The following is a 17,895-nucleotide window of genomic DNA, read 5'->3' as shown; positions in this document are numbered from 1 at the left end:
AACAAATTCTATTTTTAGAATAGCATTTCTATTGTATAACACTAGAAAAACATTTTATATATGGGTATCTTCCAAATCCTACTGACCTGTAGAATAACAACAACTTGTTATTCATGCTATATGGTTATCGGTGCAAAATTGTAAATAAAAAATAAAAAGGCCGGAATAATTTTTTTTTTCATCCTCTCTAGAAAGTTATTAAAATTCAATTAATAAATTATAGCTCCAAACGGACACCACCAACACGTACTGTCAGAACTGCCGGAAAGTCAACGCAGTAGATTAGTTCTCTTGGTTCAGAACCATACTCGGCTCAATGCTTGATGGTAACCTGGGTGACTGATAGTCCGTAATCTATCTATGGCTGGGAATATGTCACAGTTCCCAGCACAAAACCAGCTTCAGGGGTGGCGTCCTGGCACTCTATTTATATTTACCAGTGAATGACTTTGTCTTTCTGGCTTGTGTGATTCTGTGTTACTCTGCTGTGACATTGCTGTAATTCTGACTTGTTTTCTTGGAAGTGTCTACTATTCTGTTTTACGATTCTGTACCTTGCAGGGAACGTTGTCCAGCACAACGTATTTTACACGAAGCCCAAAGCCAGCAACATAGCATGGATTATGCCTATGGTACATTGAAATACTACTGAATTACTATTATGGGTCTTACTAGCATTTACCCTATAATGTAGCTTCCTTTGTATACCCACTTAAAAGTTACAATTAGGATCAGAGCAAAATCTAATCTTTAGATCTGTGGGGGTTCCAGTTTTTGGATTGTCTCTAATTAGGAAGTTATCCCCTATTTTGTGGATTGGGGAAGACTTCCACAATGGGAACAACCCCTTTAAGAGTCTAAAGAGGGCGAGTACTATGACGTGATAGAGCAGGGGGCCATAATACAGATTTAATTGAAGCTAGAGGCATGTATGCTAAGTTTAATTTAGAACTTTTTGTGACATTCTTCACCCAGGAGCCTAGCGGATTTAGTGACAGAACTCTGGTGTAGTCACTTGACCAAGTCATAAATCATATTTTGGGGGTCAGTACACCTACAAACTGAACAAGGTTCACTATGGTCAGTGATAAGAAGTAGATACCACAAGTTGCAAAGCATTTTAGAAATAGCCAGAGGAAAGATAGTGGTAAATGGGAAACATAATGGGTAGTACAAGCCGCAGTGAGGAGGAGGGTTGTAGTGCTTATGAGTTGGAAGGACATGGAAAGCTATTATAAAAGACTCAAGAAAGAAGTTGAAATAGTTAAGAATGAGTGGAGATCTCTTGGACCACTCCCTTTGGGAATCAGCATTAGTAACCAGCATGGAATGTAATAGGGACAATAAATTAGTTAGACAAGCAAGAGCTTGGGCAAAAGTAGCAAAATAAATCAAGCAAGGAGGTTATTGGGTAAAGGAAGAAACCCCAAAAGGGATTAAATACATAAAGAAAGCAAAAATGCCCTTGCCATACCAATCTAATGCCCAAGTTCAAACCCCTTTGCAGAGTTTCCACTTAAAGAGGTACCAAAGGATGGACCTGTGTACATAGACAGCAGAACTCTGATTGGAGGGAACAATGTTCCACCTCTGGGAGACCCAAATCCTAAGATCAGATGGGACTATCCTTTCAGTACAAAGGCACACACTAAATTATTCTTTCTATTTTATTTAAGTGATTTTTTCACATAGTGTAGCCTTCACCACAATACATGAATAAGTGGAAGTATATATAACAAAAAATCCACAATAGGGCTTTCTCAGCAGGTCACAAGGGAGGGGGTATGCACCAACACAAGCAACAGCCCAGTACCTCACCAAAATTTATACAATATACTACATGAGGTAAAGAAAAATTAATAAAACTTAACATTTACTAAGATAAATCTAAAATACACGTCAATTAGTTTATACACATCAAATAAACAATAGCTGCCACCATGATTATCTCGCCAGTAACATACTTAGACAGCAACAGTATTATATATACACATCAGAGGGCATCCACGAATACCCCAGTAAAAGTGATAGGAGAGGATCAGTCTCACCAAGTCAGTGATGTATAGGGAGCGTGGGCAGACAATGAGGATGGATCCCAGGGTCTGCAGACGTGGATACAGCCGGCCATCCAATCCTCTTAGATCCCAGGAGGGCAATAGTACAGATTACTAGATATGCCCTATCACTGTGTACTATTCCTAGTTGTCCCCAAATATCTCCTGTCCTAACAAGGACAGTCCACAGCTAGTCCTATCGTGCATGACCCTACACTATAACACCGTTGCTGTACATTACCCAACGCGTTTCTTACAAAGTCTCATGGATTCATCAGGGGCGAAGTTGATATCCCTGCATGACAACAAAGTAAAGCCGGTAGATCGCATCACTATGTGATAAGTGATAGCGATCTCCAGCGTAGTAGCCAGTAGGCAGTGGTCCTGTCTGTTTAGTTGTGGCGGCGGTCTCAGCGGTTTACTGTGTCCGGCATGCGCACAACAATTCTGCGCATGCACCACTTATCACAGCTGGCCACCGAGTCTGGACCGGAAGTACGTCGTTCGCTCAATTTCTCGTAGCCTACAGGACTCCGGACACACCTCCCCAATGCATCAACGCCGTGAGTATAGGGGGGATTTCCTTATAGGTCCACTGCTGTGCCTATTTGCAACATGGACATAGTAATCATACAATGGCACATCCAAACTTAGATATGATCCCCAAAGTAGTGGTATATTAAAGGCACCATGGCGGCAAGACACATAAAGAATAGTAGACTTATAACTCTTCGTGGACCACAGTGGTACAGTACTATGGTATTCAAACAGATAACTTACTCAAGGGGATTGGGTACAGATTAAAAAGACATCATAGGACAAGTATTCACCATGTTACTGATCTAAGAAGCTTGCGTAGCTGAGCAATTCATTAAGGCCCCCAGGGGTAACAGTTTGGAGGCCGAAGATCCATCTCGCCTCACATTGAAGGACATTTCTTGTCCTTGTTTCTTGTTCTTGTTTCTTCAGGTGAGTTGACGGATGTGATCAGACCATGACTAAGAGCCGCAAGTGTAGAGATCGAAACGCATAGGTCAACCTGAGTATGTCCGATTCATGTTGGAGTAAAAGATGAAATTTTAATCCCAAGTTCCAGAGTGCTGGAGGATACTTACTTTTGTTCATATGAAGTCGTTTCCGATAGGGAAACCAACATATGGAAATAATCAAGACCTGCAAAGCAATCAAGTGAGCAGACTACATTTCTTTTACTGTTTTGTATGTAAATGCTAGGGGTTACACAGGCACTAAACATACCCTATCACCCACAAGGTAGTGGGAAGGTATAGAAAGGTTAAATACTACCCTGAAACTAAAAATCCAAAAAGCAAGGGAGGAACCAGGGAAGCCTTGCACTGAATGGTTGCCATTGGCTTTATATTCCATCAGGTACATACCAAATAGGAAGACAGGATTGTCTTCTTTTGAAATTCTGGTCAGCACCCAGACTAGGCCTATATTTCCCACATACATTACAGTTGCAATGCGATAGTCTCACTAGTTTTGTCCAGAGTCTCCACAAAAGACTATCATCTGTGCTTAAACAAGTATTTGATTTTATTCCAGATTCAGAGAATCGAGAAGGAACTCATTTTCTCCAGCCAGGAGCCTAGCTTGTAGTTAAAAGACACACCAGGAAACTACTAGAGTGGAGGTTGGATGGTCTATTTCAAGTTCCCCTCACAGTAGCTACAGCAGTAAAACTTGAGGGGAAACCCTATTGGATCCACACAAGTCACTGTAAAGTATTCAAGGGAAAGAATGATTATATTCCTATTACTTTTGATAACCTCTCCCTCAGAAGGAAGAGCTGTCCAACGGGTTGATAACCAAAAATTATTTCATAACCACCATGTGCTTTAACACCTCTATGTAGTACTTTTGTGCTATATTACGCTGCAAACTACATTTCAAATTTAGTAAGACTTGAGGGGACATAAATGACAAGCATCTCAATGGGTCCCGGGGAGCTGTTACATAAATTTGTGTAACGAGACCTGGGAATAAAAATTGTAGGTCCTGGTCAAAAGCAGCCTGGAATACTGTAATCTCATAGAGATATCCCCCAAAGGACGCTTCTACTTGTCTTACCCCAACAGGGGAACCCCTCATTAATAAAATGACCATAACTAGGGCCAACCCCAGATATGATTGTAACACTACATACCTATCCTGTGATTCTCATGTAATAAAAAATTAGCAACCTTCTCCTGGGGATGACAGTCTCTATGTCCTGGAATTATATATCCCAGGAAAACCAATCCAACAAAGTACTTTCATGCTAAAAGCTATCCCCATACAAAGAAATAAGACTACAGAGGTGTTTCTCAAAGCAACAGTGTTAGATTTAAATTTCCAAGTGTTACAAGATATAAATCATGAGAATAGGATAACTATATAACAGGTGACACAGAAAGGAATGAATGGATAAATTGTATAACCTGTGCCACTGTCAGACCTCATCTATGGACTTTCTGATTACCCAAAAGGCTTACAATGTATACTAGCTAAGTATAATGCTTCCTATGAAGCAACTGGTGATTTGTGCATTTCCCTTTCAAAACTGTACCCACCACCCAAAACAGATCAGGTACCTCCAAGAGTTTCTGCATATCCAGGAAACTATACTTTTTGCCAGAAAACATTTGGGTAATCTCACCATAGATTTCTGTGATCATGCCACCTTATTAGATGAAAATAAAATTGGGTATAAGGCAATATGGTTCCTTAATCAAACTTTAGCTATAACTGACATATGGTGGCTATTTGAAGTTATGAAACTTAGACCTAAAGTACCCATAAGGTAGGTAGTTGTTCTCTGGCACTGGTGTTAACGCTCTTCCAACTAATCTCTTGGATCCACCATCCAAACGATCCATAAATAGATAATATTGGGGTTCCATGAGGATTGCCTGATGAGTTTAGGGTCAGAAATCAAATAGCTGCAAGATTTGAATCAACTCTCTCTTTTGGTAACAATTAAAAAAAATATATAGATTGGATTAACTACATTTATTATAATCAGCAAAGATTCATAAATTATACCAGGGATGAAATAATATGTGTAGCTGATCATTTGGGAGCAACATCTCTGATGGCATGGCAGGATAGAATGGGTCTACATATGTTGCTAGCAGAAAAAGGCGGAGTATGTAAAATGTTTGGCACTTATTGTTGCCATTATATTTCAAACGACTCTGCCCTCGATGTAGGTCACAAAAGCTTTAAAGGGTTTAACATCACTATCTGTAGAACTTGAAGAAAACTCAGTTATTGATAACAACTTTACCAAATGGTTGGAGTCCTGGCAGGGAAAATGAAGCAGTATAGAGTCCAGCCTCCTTATCTCGTTGGCTGTCAGAACGGCAATACTTGTCACATGTGGATGCTGCTGTTTCCCTTGTATTAGAGGATATATACAATGTTTGATTGACACCTGCATCACCAAGACAGTGTGGCTGGAAATGCACCCTAATCTTCACCACAAGGATTATTAGGATGAAGGAGAAGGAATATTGTAGGTGAGAATGAGATATGAGGTTCTCTCACTCTGGGGAATTTGGTGAAGACACATAGGGGGTAATTTAAAGAGGGCCCGATTTGCGTTTTCCCGACGTGTTACCCGAATATTTCCAATTTGCGCCGATTTCCCCTGAATTGCTCCAGGATTTTGGCGCATGCGATCGGATTGTGGCGCATCAGCGCTGGCATGCACGCGACGTAAACCGGGGGGCGTGGCCGAACGAAAAACCCGACGAATTCGTGAAAAAACGCTGCATTTTTTTAAAAAAATGTGTCGCGGAGCTTGCGCTTACCTTCACTTGGAATAGGCCAGTGAACCTGAGTGCGTTCCGATGCTCTTCAGCGCAGCAGCGTCACCTGGTGGACGTCGGAGGAACTGTCTTAATGAATCCGGCCGGACCCGAATCCACTGCAGAGAACGTGCCGCTGGATCGCGAATGGACTGGGTAAGTAAATTTGCCCCATAAACTTGAAGTCTCACTGTGGCCTTTTACTACTGAAGTACGTGGAGAGGCCTCATATCTGTTCTCAAAAGGAGGGATTCATAGGTATAGATTCCATATTTTTTTCTTATATGAAAAAAAATATATTTTAAGTTCCTTCTAATGATTTAGCACGCTAAAGGTTTTTAATGTAAGTATGTGGAAAATATGATTCATGGTCAATGTGAAAGGTCTTGAAAAAACTTTGGTCTGTCATATAATCATATAAATGCTGAAAACTTCAGAACATAAAATTATTATTAATGTTTAATGAAATTGACCAACGGTCTACACCTGGTGCTGAATGATACAGTTGATAACTTGTTTATCCAAGGTCAATACCACCTGGCTATTATTACCTTTATTATTACTTGTTATAGCTTTGTAACCTAACAACCGATCTGTCACCTCATGTCATTGGGGGTCATTTACTAAAGGCCCGATTCGCGTTTTCCCGACGTGTTACCCGAATATTTCCGATTTGCGCCGATTGTACCTGAATTGCCCCGGGATTTTGGCGCACGCGATCGGATTGTGGCGCATTGGCGCCGGCTTGCGTGCGACGGAAATCGGGGGGCGTGGCCGAACGAAAACCCGACGTATTCTGAAAAACCGCCGCATTTAAAAACCGAAAAAGTGTCGCTTGGGAAGCGCTTACCTTCACCTGGTCCGAGGTGGTGCATTCCGGCGCGTTGAGATGATTCTCAGCGCAGCAGCGCCACCTGGTGGACGGCAGAGGAACTGCCTTCATAAATCCCGTCCGGACCCGAATCCAGTGCAGAGAACGCGCCGCTGGATCGCAAATGGGCCGGGTAAGTAAATCTGCCCCATTGTGTTATTAATCAATTATTTCATAGCATGATGAAGCTGACCAATGATTGTGAAGTCGCCTAAAGAGTAAGCACCCTTCTGTATGGGTATAAAATAAGCCTTGATTTACCATAAATAAACTTTGAGCTGCTTTCTCTGTGTTGCTCCTTTGCTTGATTTCTCTTAAATTTGGCTTCTCTCCAGTATACTGATTGTCCCCCTTTGAGGACCACCCTAGGAAAGCTTCAAGTTAAGTTTTACCCCCACCCCTTACACTTACTGGAACTTTATACAGATAGTATTTGTTATATATCCATATGGTATCTCACAAAAGACTTCTTCTCTCAGATTGAGGTGGGTTCCTGCTTCTGCACCATGTGGCCCATGCTCTAAAATCACATTGTTTGCCTCAGAACCATTAAATAATTCCCTGTTCTTCTGCTGGGGTTCCAACCATTGAATTGCAATTAAAATGTAAAATATCAAATAGATAGCACATCTTTTAAAAATATATACAACCTTTATTAGTTAAACTACATTAATCTTGTCTGGTGCAATAAGAATAAAGGTGACTTCTACCTGGTAGATCTGGTTGAATGTACTTTTGTTAGTGAGGTCCAGGGGTTAACTTTAAGGGTTGTGGAGGTTATGGTTAAATCCAGGCAATGGAGACATAGGGGCCCTATAATAAGTTTTTAACCGATAAATCTAGGCCAGTGCTATAAATAGTACATTATACCAGTGGAGCTAGTGTAGGTTACACAATGGTGACCAACAGCTTCAAGTTATTTATCTGCTCCTATGCTAAGGAAAACAAAGGTGCTGACAGGTTGTCCTAATGCTGGGACCTTCTAGCTATTTATCAGCTATTATCAGCAGGGCCCCTGTCAGCAAGGGTTCAAGTTTCCTGCAGGGCCACCACAGGAGAAATAAAGCATTACATAGAGTAATAATTCCATTGTGAGTCACACTCTGCCTACACAGTATGTGTTAATAGGTAATTAAATATAGGTTTTCCACAGAGGACAACAACTTTAAATAAAGCAAACAGCATTAAACTTTAGAAAAATATGTTTTTCTTGGGCACATATAACCAATATGTAACTGTGCCATTAATTTGACTCCAAAATATTCAACTCCCTTCAGAAGTTATACTGCCTCTAGTAATTCTCTTCTCCAAATTCTAGAGAGGAAAATAAGGCAACGGTAAAGCTGAGATAATAAAATGGATTGTGTGTATATAATATGATGGGAGAAATGGGATGGAGGAATAGGTGGTTATATGAGGACATTTATTCTGAATATAATGGGCCACTAAATATATTGCAACTAGAGGGGAGACATTATATAATAACTGGAGTTATTGGAGCTAACAAAACATTGTGTACCCAAGGAGTCAAATCCATATAAAAACAAATGTGAAATGCTGATGGGCACTTATAGGATATTCCTACATTATATATATTTTCTCCAAGCAAATATAAGCTCCTGTATTGCCATCATCTGCCAACTATGATTAAATCTGCCATAGAACCCACCAATATCCTCTATTACTCCAGCGACAAGGGCTTTCTGTCTACTACATAGAGACACATAGGAGCTGTATTCACCAAATGTAAGGATATTATTAAAATACTATATCATATGTATCATATGATCCAACACCCACCTCCAGGCACCAATCAGATCTATTAAGAGGCTCCAGCCTACTGATAGATATCAGGCAGTGTTGGTACAATTTCCTGGTACTTCATGTGCCTTGCTCAGTTCTATGCTGGGTCCTGCCTGGCATAAAACTAAATATTATCTTGTGTTTGGCACAATCCGCTCCCCAGAGAGTGGACACTGCCATTTCTATCTTTCTGCAGGCCCTAGAACCATGATTCTGTAGTCATTTGAAATATGAATGAAATCACATCCAGCATGTGCTTCTATCTAATATATAAGGCTGAGTGTATGTGTGTATGTCCGCTAAAGGAATCTGCTCTGTCCTCTAACTCAGGGAATGCTCCCTGTAACTCAAGGAATGTCATAGACTTGTTTTTAATCAAAATTTTTACCAGGTGATATCAGGCAATATGCAAGGTAATATGTGAGGTAATATGTGAGGCAATATGTAAGGTGATATGAGGTAATATGAGGTTATACGTAAGGAAATATCTAAGTTGATATGTGGAAATATGTGAAGTAAGATGAGATAATATGTTCTCAATTTCGATGCTTATATCATCTGTGATATTCCAGTCACATCTGCAGCTGCAATCATCTATCCAAGGCTATATTCACACATATACGTCCCCCATACATTGCAATGGCCTCACAGCGCCGTACAGCAGCGGTACGGTGCAGCACACGTGCAGCACCGCACCGCTCCATACCCCGTAGAAAGATAGGACATCTCCTATCTTTCAACGGAATACCGTGCTGGGCTCTATGTTAGGCTATGGAGAGGGGCGGGGGTTGAGCAGCGCTCTCTCCCCCTACTCCTCTCCCCGGCACTGCTGTGTGCCCGCCATGCTACGGTATGGCGGGCAACGGCAGTGTGAATGTGGCCTAACATTAGATCATCTCAGATGCCTAGAGCATGGCTGTGACTGGAGTAACAATCTGCCGTTATCATTCTTAGTAAAAGGCAGCTTATGTATGAGGTAATATGTTTTCTATTGCACAGCTTACATCATATGTGATACTCCAGTCACATCCAGAGCTGCAGTCTTATCCATGCCATTATAAGGAGTTGCGGATAAAGTACAATTATTTAGTTAAAGGGGTATTCCAGAAATATGAACGTCTAATACAAAAAAAATTATGCTAAAAAAGAAAATGACAAAACTCAATGTCATTAGTCACAAAATGGAGCTTAAATAGTTTGATTAAATGATTCACAAAAGTTTATGGCCTTTCTAAAGTATGCAGAGTTATCACACAGATGGCCAGCACACTACAATTCCCATGATCCTTTAGTTCTCAGTAACTCCTCCTTCCTCTTATGCTCTGCTCCCAGTGATGATCCAATAAACCATCCTGCTCTGTTACCATAGTATTGATGTGTGTCACTGCCATCACTGCACATTACCTTACTGACATGGTTCTCACCACAACACTGGCCATACTGAATGCACTGCAACCAACCGACTACAGCCAGACTTACACATGATTTGCCAAAGCAGGTGCAGGACATGTGATGTGAACATGTGACCAATGGCCATCTTCTGTCCTTTGGCTGCTCCTTCAGACTGATTAAAGGACCAGAAGCATTTTAATTCTTCATTACAGTGTATGTCAACATCATTTTTCTGCTAAATATTTCAAATAACAACTAATTACTTATCAGCTTATATTTTAAGGACCTATTTTTATATGAATTGTGCTTATTCCTGGAATACCCCTTTAATCTGTGTTGCATATCTGTTGTGCTGAATATAAGATTTGAAATGCTTTAATAATTGTTTTCATTTTTCTTAATAAAATGTCTTTAATTTGTGGTGGAGGGGAGAGGGGCGGGAGACATTTCTCTTTAAGGTGGTTATCTTCTCAAGTGTTGGCACTGGGAGAAGATGGAAGGAAGCGAGAATTATGGGGGGGGGGGGCATTTTCTGTGAATATTCATGATATGAACATCTAAGCCTGTAAAACATAAAGTGTAAACCATGGTCCAGTCAAAAAAAAGGAATTCTAAGGTTACTCATGATGTATAAAACATGGAATAAAAGAATAAGTATTAAGCAAACACAGAGTATTTAGTGTACACAGATGGCAATGCAGAAAGTGAAGAGCTGTATAGCACATTTTACTATGGCATGGTGGGGTGTTTGATTTTTATTGGAGGGAGGTACAATGAATAGTGGTTGGGTTAACGCAGGAGCCCAAATTTCTTGATGGTTCAGGATGTCATCAGTGTTCTCCCTATGGGAGATCCATGGTGCTCAGAAGGATTTGAATTTGTGTTGTTTCCTCACCAACCAGCTTACTAGCTCTTCTATCCTGTGGATATGATCCACTTTGTTATACCATTCTGGTACCAAATACTAGGGTTGTTCTTTCTACAACCATTTAGAAGGAATGAGTAATTTTGTTGCTTGTACCGAGCTTGTAGTTTTAGAAGGTTTCCACATTTGGTGCAGAAGCCATAGAAGGACAGACTCAGCTGTAAGGTATATGGGCCTGTTGACAATAATGGAGATTAGTCTCTCTACTTGCTTCCAAAAGGGTTTAATAGTTCTTAAGATATTTATTCAGCCCGCTTTGGTGTCGAGGGCTCAGTCAAGCGATCTCTAAAGTACTCACCCACGGATGGGCGGTGCTATTTGATCAGATACCTCTCCGTGCAGCAGGAGGGCAGTGAAGTACGTCTGCCATGAAGCGTGGTCAAGCTCCGCCCCCATCTTGGAGGCAATTTTTATACATCAGTTCTTAAAAGAGGGAATGGCAGAAATAATATTTCATTATCTGAAAGTACTCTTAATTTAGTGGTTAATTTAGAGCTGGCAACAGGTTCTCTTTTAAATGCAAATCTACCATACATACATTCACACTGCCGTTGCTTAGCTCACCCCCGCCCCTCTCCATAGGAACATATGGGGAACGGCGCCGTACTACGGAGAAAGATAGGACTTGTCCTATCTTTTTCCGGGGTACAGACCGGTACGGTACCGCACGTGTGCGGCACCGTACCGCTCCCGTTGGGTGCCGTGCGTCCATAGCCATCTATGGGGGACGTATATCGGCCGTATATACGTCGGCCATATGTACGTCCCCCATACGGCAGTGTGAATGTAGCTTTATACTTGTTTATCTGACAAAGCAGGAGGTGTCCTTTCCAACAAAGGATGGGGTTTATATTTGAGCTATTCACAAAGTAGTTTGTGACTTATTTTTTACTGAATATGTAGCAAGTCTCAGCTTGAAGAAGCCGTCATGGAAAGGTCACTTATAGACATCTTAATAGTCATATTACAAGGGGACTTGATTAATTACCTTGATACTAAGGGGCATCCATGAAAATGAATAGGAATTCACTTCAAAGTTTGTGTACCTGCCGATGCCTCACTCTCTGGTAACCCGGCTCATGAAGTACCGGCTGTCTCCACTGTATCTATGCATGTCCAGATGAAGGTGATGCGTGTGCAAAAGTGAGATGCACTTGTTGCGGACAGAAGCGGAGGTGGAAAGTAGTGATAGGGAAGAGGGTTTTCTTTTTAATGTGCCTGACGATAAGTGTTTTCTGGAGCGGGGGGCACTATGCTCCTTGCAGAACTCGCTCCAGGGACACAGGTAAACTTTCATAGTATCATAGAATATAACCCACCTTATATTCATTGACACAAGTCCATCAAGTCCAATGTTTAAGAATTAAACAAATGTTTTTCCCCATAACCCGTGATATTTTTGCTCCCCAGGCCTCTCATGAACATGTACATAAAGTCCACCATAACAACTTCCTGTGGCAGAGAGTTCCATAGTCTGACTGCTCTTACAGTAAAGAACCTTTGTCTATGGCGATGGTAGAATTGCCTCTCTTCTAGGCGTTGAAGATGCCCCCTTGTCTTTTTTATAAACTGAAAAATCCCAAATTTTGTAATCTGTCATTGTAGTCTGGTCCCCCCATTCCCCTAAAAATCTTGTTTGCCCTCCTCTGCACCCATTCCAGTTCTACTATGTCCTTTTTATACACTGCTGTCCAAAACTGTACACAATATTCCATGTGTGGTCTGACCAGTGATATGTGTAAGGGCAAAACTATGTCTTTATCATGAGAAACTATTCCTCTCTTGATACATCCAATAATTTAATTTGCTTTATCAGAAGCTGCCTGGTTATGGTTACTAAAATTAAGTTTACCATCCACCAATACCCACAAGTCTTTTTCAGCTCCAGTTTGCCAAGTATTTGACTGAAAAGAATATAATTGTACCTTTTTGTTTCCATGGCCCAAGTGCATAACTTTACATTTATCTCGATTAAACCTCATCAACCATTGCTCTGCCCACTCCTCAAGCTTACACAAATCCTTCTGTAATGCTATACTATTGGCCTCAGTATTTATTACTTTACACAGCTTAGTATCATCTGTAAAAATCGAAACTTGATTGTGTAAACCCACTACAAGGTCATTAATAAAAATATTAAAAAGAAGTGGCCCCAATACTGACCCCGGGTACACTCCACTGGTAACATCAGCCAGATCTGAGAATGTGCCATTAATGACTACCCTCTGTTTTCTATCATTTAGCCAATTACTTACCCAAATACACAGATTTTCCCCTAGTCCCAGCTGTCTCATTGTATGCACATTAAATGCAATTTGAAAAGCCTCCCCCAGATCCAGTCTGGGACTTACTTCCTCATAGAAGCTGATCAGATAAGTCTGACAGGACACGAGCTTTAATCTAATTTATTGTCAATACAGTTTGGGGTTATGCTGTTTATTGTCTGTGAGGACATGGGAGAGTCTTAAAAATGCCCTCTTGTGACAAGTTCCCTTTAAGTTATCACTGAAAAATCTGGAACACAACCCTAAGTATCACCTCTGGGTAAATATATTTTGACTGCACCAAGTTTACAATTTTATTTGACTATTTTTATTTCTAAGTGGAAGAACTTTTCTCTGTCTGGAAGAAACTGAATAAATCATAGATGTTCAGCATAAACAATACATAACACCCCAAGTAAAGTGGTGACCTGTATCATATATTAAACAGACCTCTTCCCTACCAGCATAAGGAAGGGCTTTTTTTAACCTCATATTTCTGTTTTTTCGCAGATGGGACTATGATTGATGAGTAGATTGAGTGATTTTTAATCAAGCTGAAAGTAGATGTTCCCTGATAGGTAAAAGAACATTAATTAAACAGTGGTCAGGATCCTAATCTTTTTACTTCAGCAGAATTTATGCAGTTCTGATGTCATCAGAATGATGCATTTTAAATGATTTGTTCAGTTATGTAACCTACTTTATCTTTTTTACCTACAATTCTGAATAATAGAGAAATGGACATTTTAGGGACCTTCATCCATTGGGACCTAATTTGGTGAAAATATTCTAACTTGTGCCCAACTACCCACTGACTTTTGGCAACAGTGAAGTTTTTCTTGCTTCTGTTCAGATTGCAGAGAACCTAGGGAGAAGGTACAAGTGGTTTATTATCCCTTCTCCATTCTCATGTTTTCACTATGTAGAGTTGAAGTATTGCTATGTAGTGAATAGAGGGTAAAAGGTTAAGCTGGTCTCAATAGCCCCAGACTATCTGGGGCTCTTTTAGATGCCCTAGTTATAGTGAAAGCAAAAAATCACATGTTGGGTATCACATCATCCCAAATTTCCCGACCTATCAAAATATAAAAACGGTTCTTACTGGAGATAAATCACAGATGCCCAAATGGACACTTTTTTACCATTGGTAACACTTACACATTTTTATAAAAAGTAATTAATAGATGGTAAAGTCCCCATAATAAAAACTTCACTCCATCCCTTAAAAATATATTTTATGGTTCTATACACAGTAATATAAAAAAGCCAAACAAAAAAGTAGAAGAAGCTACAGGAGTCTAGAGGATAAGATGAATATCAAGTCTTTAATTAACCAAGACATCAAAGTCATAAAAGCCGCATAAACAGAGCCCACAAGAAATGGGTGCACAAGTATTTTTTTTCAATTTTACCACTGTCACAGCCACGGGTGCTCCTGTGACCCATATCCCGGGTCACGGGCGCACCCATGTGCCTTACTGTGTCCCCGGAGCCTGCCCATTAACTCACCTCTCCCGGCTCCAGCAGCGGCCTTCTCTCTCCCCGTGCTCCCTCTGTGCTTCCATGCCTAAGAGAAAGCTTTGTTCCATGCCCTTTACGATTATCCTGATTTCTCGCTGTGACCTCAATTCTGCTCCCGACTCCGATTCCGGTCTGCCAGTCCTGACCTAACCTACTGCTACATTCCCGAATCTGATCCTGTGCTGCCTGTCTCACCCTCCTGCCTGTCCCCGACCATGAGTTTGCCTGATGATTCTGTACTATGGCTCGGCCGCCACCACGGATAAAGTCGCGCCTGTGGAAGGACCTGGTGGTACCACGCCACAGCAAGTCCATCCCGCTTTGCAGTGGGCTCTGGTAAAAACCATGTACCACTTAGACTCCAGTCCCATGGGTCGGCTTATGTCATTGTCCATGGTGGTCCAGAGGATCCATTTTACCACTGATCCTGAAAACCACATTTGGAATTTTTTCGCACTCATACAGCTCAATACACAGAAAAATAAAAAAGTATGGATTTTTAGAGGAGGTGAGCAAAACATGGAAACATAAAAACAAAGGAGGGCTTGGGCATTAAGGGGTTAAAAGTGTACCTGGGTCAATTCCAGCTAACCGCATTGAGTCATAGAGGCGTTCACGTCACTGCATCCTTTTCACACTGCTCTACCAACTTCCCTCCCTCTTACGGCCATGAGATTTTCCTTCAGCACAGGGTCAGCTCACATCTGTAAGAGGGGGGGGGGGGGGGGTAGGAGATGGAGGGAAGTTGTGTGAGCCCAGAGGAGATAATAATGATGAAGCAAGGAATGTAGCCTTATAAGAGATGCCCCCATGACTTGATGCAGTTGCTTGTAGGGAGCTAGGTATACTTTTATATACTTTTAAAAGTGAGTTCAGTAATGTTAAATATAAAATCAGATTAGGATTTAGTATTAAAAAGGCAATAGGAATTTGTCATTAGGTGAAAATGTAAAATTCTGATTCACTTTAAGTTGCTCAAATTGTTGCCCCGCATGAAGTCATCAGGAGCTGTGGTCTCACTGAGACACCCAGGCCTGTCACAGAGCAATCTGCAACAAACCCTACCAGAGGCATCATAAGGTATCAAAATCAGACCCCAAGTGTAAAAGAGCAGTAAAAGCTTTCCAGTACAGTGCATGGAATATTAAATATCATAAATAGAAAGGGGTTTTTATTTAATTTAAAAAAACCCTGGTACAGCTCTGTGGGGATGGAAGGGCACAGGCGTTGTATGTATAGCTGCATTATAGGACAGGTCCGGGCATACTGTGTAACTATGGCCTTTCTATTACCTCTTTAAAACTTTATACGAAAATGGGTTTAACTGGACAATCCCTTCAACTATTACAATTATATTTCTGAATGATTTATAGGACTATAGGTGGAAGTCAGACATTACGCACTCTGCTCATACATGTAGTAGGTGGATGCATTTTCTGTAACATTATCTATGGTAGCTCTGGCAATATGATCCAGATGTAATGTGTTCCCTGTTTGTTGCTTTAATGCAATAGATAATATCTGTATTACCACATTGTCTTCTCTATAACACACAAGCAATCACCATATTTTCGTTAGGCACCATATTCAGTATTTTCATAATTGTTAAATATAATTGTAAAACATTGTCAATGTAGACTCCTCCATACAAGTGGGCAGTCACATCATATATACACATAATTTAAAAGAAATCTACCACTAAAATCAAGTATATTAAACCCGGGACACTTACTCATAGATCCAGGCGCTGTGACTGTGGTAGTCTTTGATATTTGTCACTTACACTCATACAGCACTTACATCTCCCACTGTGTCAGTGTAGGGAGGGGAAAGTGAAGAGGGAGGAGCGAGAGACAGTGTAACAGCCAACAAAGAAGCAGCACAGAAGGGCTCTGTTAACACCCCCTGGAGCCTTTTTGGCTCATTAGCATAGCTTTAAAAGTTGATTTTAGAAGGAAGGAGGCCATGCATAACAGGTTTTACATTGTTGGTAAAGTTATTTTATGCCTTTCTGTAATATATTTGGCTATGAAAGGAGTCTTCCCATCTAGACCAACCTATTTGTCTACCTATATATCATGATCAGATAATAGATTTGGGTAATATCTTCCTGTCTCAGGAAAGGGGGTCCAGTGCTTCCCCTGCCCACACCAGCCTGCGACTTTGCCGTTCCCCATTCTATAGGAGCGCTGAGTGTCTTAGCTATTTTTGTTGATCCTAAAGAATGATGAGCATGACACACTCTCCATGCAGATAGGATCCACATCTATCATCTATTTATGACATGTCCTGTGATATGCCATAAATAATCTGAGAAAACCCCTTTGTATTCAGCCTCATTTTGAAAGAAAAGATCTAAATAGTAACCATCCCTATGCAGATAGGAAGTAATTGGTTATAGGGGATGTCCGTATTCAGCAGTTAGGAGACGCTGTACATGGCGAAAGGAGGCAGAATTTAATAATAAAGTGCAAAAATAATGTATACTTTGCACTGTTCAATGTCTAAAGTGGTTATGCGGTTATGCTAATGAGCCAGAAGTGCTTTTTGGGGTGTTGCCAGAAACCCTACATGCTGTAGCTTCACAGGCTGTTCACATCGTTCAGGGGCACTCCCCTCTCCCAATTTGTGAGATTACAGTAGGCATAGGGAGGGGGAAGTATGAAACACACTCCCACATAGTGGAACAGCCTACAATGCCCGAGTATGAGGGTCTCTGGTAACACCCTCCAGAACTCTACTGGCTCATTAGCATAATTGTAAAAGTTGATTTTAAAAGGAAGGAGGCCATGTATGATAAATATAAGAAGATTGCACAGTCACAGTGCCTGGATCTATGAGTAAGTCCCTCTGGTTTATCAAGATGGATTTTGATGGTAGATTTCCTTTAACGGTCAGTCTCAATCCATCTCTTGTCCTGCATTTCTCACATTACGTATATTACCATGTGTCCAGCCTTTCTTGTTATCGTTTTACTGCAGTCTTTTATGCATACACTGTGTAATAGGTTTCATCCACTTAGTGGCTGAGAAGCCATGCTTTCTTCTTCTATTTTAAAATGGGACAAGGGAGAGATCACATTACAATGAGAGAGCAGAGAATCAACCAGGAACAGAACAAACCTTTTAAGTGATGTGTTAATCAATTTCCGTAGCTCCACACCGGGACCTGGTTACATGTCACTGGGCGCCTCCATTGCCAAGTATTCAGCAATCTGTGTCAATATTGAGACATATTTACTAAGCCTGGGCTA

Source organism: Engystomops pustulosus, chromosome 7, assembly GCF_040894005.1.
Source record: "Engystomops pustulosus chromosome 7, aEngPut4.maternal, whole genome shotgun sequence".
NCBI lineage: Eukaryota > Metazoa > Chordata > Amphibia > Anura > Leptodactylidae > Engystomops > Engystomops pustulosus.
Note: the sequence above shows the minus strand (reverse complement) of the source record.